This window comes from Oryctolagus cuniculus, chromosome 8, assembly GCF_964237555.1.
Source record: "Oryctolagus cuniculus chromosome 8, mOryCun1.1, whole genome shotgun sequence".
Taxonomy (NCBI): Eukaryota; Metazoa; Chordata; class Mammalia; order Lagomorpha; family Leporidae; genus Oryctolagus; species Oryctolagus cuniculus.
This window is the reverse complement of record NC_091439.1, coordinates 65,993,363-66,000,623: the sequence shown is the minus strand read 5'-3', so window position 1 is coordinate 66,000,623 and position 7,261 is coordinate 65,993,363. Positions and strand designations below refer to the sequence as shown.

General features: G+C 39.7%; 1 pseudogene; it reads right to left on the bottom strand.

Annotated features, from left to right (window-relative positions):
- Positions 1-2,286: 2,286 nt before the first annotated feature.
- Positions 2,287-3,626, bottom strand: LOC100350185 (ras-related protein Rab-1A pseudogene; annotated as a pseudogene).
- Between the last annotated feature and the right edge of the window lie 3,635 nt (positions 3,627-7,261).

The window sequence follows — 7,261 nt, the reverse complement described above, 5'->3', positions numbered from 1 at the left end:
TCTCAGTCCAAAAGAAAGAAGAAAGAAGCAGTGGCACAGTGGGTTAATGCCCTGGCCTGAAGCGCCGGTATCTGATGTGGACGCTAGCTTGAGACCTGGCTGCTCCACTTTCTGTCCAGCTCTCTGCTATGGGCTGGGAAAGCAGTAGAGATGGCCCAGGTCCTTGGGCCCCTGCACCCATGTGGGAGACCCAGAAGAAGCTTCTGGCTCCTAGCTTTGGATCGGCACAGCGCCGGCCATTGTGGACAATTAGAGTGAACCATCAGATGGAGGACCTCTCTCTCTCTCTCTGTCTCTCTCTTTCTCTCTCTGCCTCTCCTCTCTCTGTGTAACTCTGACTTTCAAGTAAATAAAAAAATCTTTAAAGAAGAAGAAGAAGAAGGAGGAGGAGGAGGAGGAGGAGGAGGAGGAGGAAAGAAAGAAGCAGATATAGAAAAGACAATGTGGGGAAAAAAAAGTGCCAGAAATGGTGAGGAGATAAATTTAGGTATAGTAGTTATTATAAGTGCAAGTAGATTATAGCATCAGTAATTCAACCATATATCTGTGTTTTAAAAATTTTGTATTAAAATTCTGTATACCCCTCAAAAATGCACATATGTATACAGATAAATGAGTTTTTGCCCTCTGCACACACTCATAACCAACGCCCAAGTAAAGAACAAAACCTCACTAGTATCCCAAGAGTCCACACTATTCCCCTCTCCCCTTTCCATTTTTTTTAATGTGGAAAAGGACAGTGTCTTGTCATTTACATGGTGTGACCCAGGGAAGCAATATTTATATGTACCAAATGATATCCACATAGTTGCTATACTCTTTCTATGTATTGACAACAAAAATAAGAGAAAATGTGTTATTTTTCTTTCTGGGTCTGGCTTGTTTCACTTAGCATAAGGATCTATACCTGCATCTATTTTGTTGCATATGTTAGGATTTCATTTTTTATGGTTGAGTAATATTCCATTTGTGTAATATACCAGATTTTCTGTCTCCATTCACCAGTTGGTGGACACCTGGGTTGATTCCATATCTTAGCTATTGTGAATTGAACTGCTATAAACCTGGGAGTGCAGGTATCTCTTTCATATGCTGATTTCCTTTCCTTTAGATATATTCCCAGAAGTAGGATGGCTGCGTCATATGGTAGATCTATTTTTAGTTTTCTGAGGAACTTTCATACGGTACTCCATAATGGTCTGCCAGCTTGCATTCCCACCAACACTGTATTAGGGCACCTTTTTCTCTACAACCTCACCAGCATTTGCTACTTTTTCATTTTTGGATAATAACCATTCTTTTAAAAAATGTTTTTCTTTAAAAACCTTTAACCAGAAAATAGTTTCTGCACTTTAAGATTTGAATAGAGCCTGGAATTATAATACAGTAACTATAATAGTTAATTCCTTAATTTTCTTTCTTTATATCTTAAGAAGCTTGCAAACTTTAAGGCTTGAGGGTCTCATAATTTTTCCTTACTCATAATGTCTTGGTGTCATGGAGGTATCTATAAGAAACCAACAGCTCATTTTCTTTTACATTCCTTTCAAAGCTCTGTAACAACAGAGTCTCTGTTATTGATGTAGAACAGTTTGAAGGACTGGAAATCAAATCAAATCACAAGAGCTGAAGGAGACTGTATGAGCTCGTATGTAATGTACATACTTTAGCATTAATTGTACAAATGCAAGCATTTAAAGCTATAAAAATCCTTTGTTAATATTACTCCAATAAGCATAGTATTATTAAAAATGTCTTCAGTTGCTTTGTTATAAAATTTGCAACAAATTGCAATATCCTCCAGCCATAAATGATTTGCAGAGTATGAAGAAACTGTTAATCAGATAGTGTAATGTTTCCATTGATAACTCTATAAGGAAGAACCAGCAGACCAGATCTAACATAGAACATCTCACTAAATTTTATGCATGGGAAGTTTCAGACACTAGTTGTGCTGTTTGGTGCCATTTGGCTGAACTTCATCTTTAGAAGACTAAATCCGACATCTACACATGCCAGTATAATCATCAAAACCAAATGTATTCCAACCGACCATAGGAAAAAAATCTGATATTGGGAAAGCAAAAGGATTACACACATTACTTTACAAAGTACCACACAAAGGTTTAAAACAGTTCTGAAAATGAAGTAAATTGCCTTCAGTCAAGGGAATAAAAAAAAAGCCAGTATTGACAATTTACTATCTCTGACATCTGTGGAGACAGTGAGCATCTGTTGTGTAGCTATTTATGGGGCAATTCAAGTAGTTTGCTTTTTCATTTGGGTTCAGATTGCAAATTTATTGCTGTGAGAAAAGGATGGAGGCTGCTTGACTGGAGTGATCTGAATTTTAACATTGGACTTCTCTGTACCACCAGCTGTTTCTCCAAGGCCCACTCGCTTTTTTTTTTTTTTTTTAATTTGACAGAGTTAGATAGTAAGAGAGAGCGACAGAGAGAAAGGTCTTCCTTTTCCGTTGGTTCACCCTCCAAATGGCTGGCGCGCTGCGCCAATCTGAAGCCAAGAACCAGGTGCTTCTCCTGGTCTCTCATGGGGTGCAGGGCCCAAGGACTTGGGCCATCCTCCACTGCCTTCCCAGGACCCAGCAGAGAGCTGGACTGGAAGAGGAGCGACCAGGACTAGAATCCAGCACCCATATGGGATGCCGGCGCCACAGGCAGAGGATTAACCAAGTGAGCCACGGCGCCGGCCCCCACTCACTTTTTAATCTCAGCTGCCATCATTAGGAAAGTCTGTTCTACATTAGTTGCGTTCTTAGCACTGTTTCCAAGAATGGGATTTCAAGGGAATTGGCAAATTCCTTTGCTGTTGTGTAATGTACTACTTTCACTGTGGTCAGATCACATTTGTTTCCCACCACCAAGTTGTTGACATTTTCATTGGCATGATGGTCTATTTCCTGCAGCCACTCTTTAAGACTATTGAAGGACTCCTGACCTGTGACATTGTACACAGCTATGACGCCATGGGCTTCTCTGTAATAACTGGAGGTGATTGTTCAAAACCTTTATTAGCCTGCTGTGTCCCATATTTGAAGCTTGATTGCTTTCCCATCTAACTCTAATACTTCTTCTTCTTCTTCTTCTTCTTCTTCTTCTTCTTCTTCTTTTTTTTTTTTTTTTTTTTTTTGCAGGCAGAGTGGACAGTGAGAGAGAGAGACAGAGAGAAAGGTCTTCCTTTGCTATTGGTTCACCCTCCAATGGCCGCTGCGGCCGGCGCACCGCGCTGATCCGATGACAGGAGCCAGGTGCTTCTCCTGGTCTCCCATGGGGTGCAGGGCCCAAGCACTTGGGCCATCCTCCACTGCACTCCTGGGCCACAGCAGAGAGCTGGCCTGGAAGAGGGGCAACCGGGACAGAATCCAGCGCTCCGACCAGGACTAGAACCCGGTGTGCTGGTGCCGCAGGCAAAGGGTTAGCCTATTGAGCCACGGCACCGGCCACTCTAATACTTCTTATGTTGAAATCCACACCCATTGTGCTGATGAAGCTTTCCGTAAATGTTCTATCTGCAACCCTAAGAAGGTGGCAAGATTTTCCAACCACAGAGTCACCAATCAGAAATAATTTGAATAAATAATCATATTCGGGATCCAAGCTGGACATGACACTGCAGCCACCGTCACCGCTATTGCTGTCCTTGCTGTAGCTGCCACCTCCTTGACCCTCCAGCACGGGTAATCGAAAGACAAGAATGAGAACTATAAAACCCATTTGGCTTGCATATTCAAGCATAAATATGGGTACTCTCTCGAGTCATAAATGAATTCACTACTGAATGAATGGGTGACTGAATGAAGAAGTAAATGAGATTCACTGTGAATTATGAAATCAAAGTAAATTAACTTTCTATAGCAATCTGTAGATTGTATTTATGAGGACTGTATATGGAAAAATAACCACTTAATACCTATGATGGTGAATCTATTTAACATCATTTCTGGAACAAGAAGGTGGGAGTGGAGGGGCTGGAGTGATATGGAAAGGCAAATGGAAAATGATGTTAAAATGAAGGAACTCAGACTATTAACAAAATAGAGCCATGAATCTCGGAGATGCTTCACCAAAATTTAACATCCAACAAAAGTTCCATAAAATTTGTATTAAATTGACTTACATTCTTCTGTATTGTATCTTTTGTAGAGCTTTTCCTTGTTTATGCTTTCAATGAATTTCAGCTGCAGTGAGCTTATTAGCCTGGACTTTTCCTCTCTTCCTGGGTCCCAGCTGGCCAATGAGAACATTGTTTTAAACTACTGACCATGCACTGGGTATCTGCAGCCCTTCTGGGGGTATTAGCTGTTGTCCATTTTCCACCTTCTCTGCTGTTTATAAAGACTCACCTTGTTTCTGACTGTGCAGAGATCATTCTCTGCCTCTGACAATAGTTCACCAGAAACTGTGTATCTGTTTCATGGCCTTTAGATATATGGAGGACTGACTTTGGTCCATGTGGGGAGCAATCCGGACTAGACTGTTACTCGAATTGAGACTTATTCTATGCATCTGCTCTCCCACAATATGGCGCTGGGAGAGAAGTAAACAGCTTCCGCACAGCTGCCTCCAGTTCAACTAATAAACTGTAGGACTTGCTCCTGATTGGAGGAGAGCAGCGTACTCGGCGTGTGGGCAGCCGAGTTGGGATTGGCGGAGGAGGACTATAAAGGAGGAGAGAGACGGCATGCACCGGGAACATCTATGGGGAACATCTAAGGGAACCCGTGCAGCCCCCGAGAAAGCCGGCCGGCGGAGTGCCGCTCCCCTGCGGAAGTGGGGAATGTGGCCGGGGGAACTGCCCTTCCACGGAGGTGGAAGGGATAGTAGCCAACCCGGGAAGAACCAGCAGCAAACCCGGGGAGGGCCGAGCAGACGAAAGAACAGCGCAGGGTCCTGTGTCGTTCCCCCATGAAGACGGGGAGCGACATAATGGTGCCGTGACTCGGATATGAAGCCTAGGCAGGGTTTAGTGTCGTTCCTCCACGAAGAGGGGGAGCGACAAGTCCATAGCTTGCTTTTTATTTAAAAAAAGTTATTGGAATACAGTACAAACAAGTGTATTTTTTTGTCCTCTGTTCATACCCATAACAAACACCAAAATTAAGAACAAAATCTTACTAATACCCTAAGAATCCTCACTATTCCCTTCTTCTCCATTTTCTTTACAAAGGAAAGAGAGTTTAGTGTCATTTACATGGTATTAGTGAAACAATATTTTTAACTATGTAACAGATGATATGATATCCACATTATTTTCATATACCCTATATATTATTTCATATACTCTATATATTACCTAACACAAATAAGAGAAAACATGTAATAATTGTCTGAGTCTGGCTTATTTCACTGAACAAAATGATCTTCATTTGCATCTATTTTGCTGCAAATGTCAGAATTTTATTCTTTTTATGGCTGAGTAATATTCCACCATGTGTATATACCACATTTTCTTTCTCCAGTCATCAGTTGATGGACATCTAGGTTGATTCCATATCTTAGCTATTGTGAACTGAGCTGCTATAAATATGGGAGTACAGCTAACTCTTTTATATGTTGATTTCATTTCCTTTGGATATATTCTCAGGAGTAGGATGACTGAATATGGTAGGTATATTTTTAGTTTTCTGTGGAGTCTCCACATTGTTTTACATAATGGTTGTACAAATTTGTATTCCTACTAACGGTGTGTTAGGGTACCTTTTGCTCTACAGGCTCACCAGCATTGGTTGTTTCTTTAGTTTTGGATAATAGCCATTCTAACTGAAGTGACTTTATACTTCATGGTGATTTTTATACTTCATGGTGATTTTTATCTATATTTCCCTGATGGTTAGTGATCCTGAGCATTTTTTAAGCGTTGTTTGGCCATTTATAATTCATGTCTGTTCATGTTCTTTGTTTCTTCTGTGGGTTGTTAGCTTGTTTGTTGATGAGTTTCTTGAGCTCCTTGTATATATTTGATATTAATCTTTTATCAGATTTATAAATTGCAAATATTTTCTTCAATTCCGTAGGTTGCCTTTTCACGTTGTTAATTGTTTTCTTTGCTGTGCTTAACTTGATGTAATTCCTTTTGTCTATTTTTGCTTTTATAGCCTATGCTTTTGCGGTCTTATCCAACAAGTCTTTGCCTAGGCCAATGTCCTACACTGTTTCCCCTTTGTTTTCCTTGAGTAATTTCAAGTTTTCTCGTCTTAGATTTAGAGCCCTGATCCACTGTGAGTTGAATTTTATATAGGGTATAAGGTAGTGGTCTTGTTTCACTTTTACATGTGGAAATTCAAGTTTTCCAACTTTTGTTGAAGAGACTGTTTTTATTCCAGGGAGTGATTTTAGCTCATTTGTCAAAAATTGGTTGTAGATACAGGGATTAATTTGAGGGTTTTCTATATTGTTCCGTTGGTCTACCTATCTATTTATGTGCCAATACTGTGCTGTTTTGATAGCCACAGGTTTGTAGTATGTCTTAAAATCTTGTATTATGATGCCTTGGCTTATTGTTTAAAATTACTTTGGTTTCTGCAGTTTTTTGTGTTTCCATATAAAGTTTAGGATTGTTTTTTCTAGTTCTACTAAGAATGTTCTTGGAATTTTAAATTGGAATCACTTTGAATCTCTAAATTGCTTTGAGTAGTGTAGACATTTTGATGATATTAATTCTTCCAACCCATGAACATGGAGGATTTTTCCTTGTTTTTGATCTTCTCTTTCTTTCATTAGTGTTTTCATTGCAGAAATATTTCACATCCTTGGTTAAATTCATCCCAAGGTGTTTTAAGTATTTTTTGTAGTTATTTTACATAGGACTGATCTTGTAAGATCTTTGTTAGCCAGAATATTGTTGGTGTATAAGAATGCTGATGAATTTTGTGTGCTGATCTTCTTTTCTGCCACTGAATTCTCTTATGAGTTCTAATAGTCTCTTAGTGAAATATTTATGTTCCCCTTTATAAAGGATCATGTCATCTGTAAACAGGGAAAATTTGACTTCCTCTTTCCCAATTTGTATCCCTTTGATTTCTTTTTCTTGCCTAATGGCTCTGGCTAAAACTTCCAGAACTATATTGAATAGCAATGGTGAAAGTGAGCATCCTTATCTGGAAATGCTTACAACTTTCCCCCATTAAATATGATGCTTGCTCTGGGTTTGTCATATATAACACTAATTGTATTGGGGTATATTCCTTCTATACCCAATTTTTTAAGGTTTTTGTCTTGAAAGGATGTTGTGCTTTATCAAC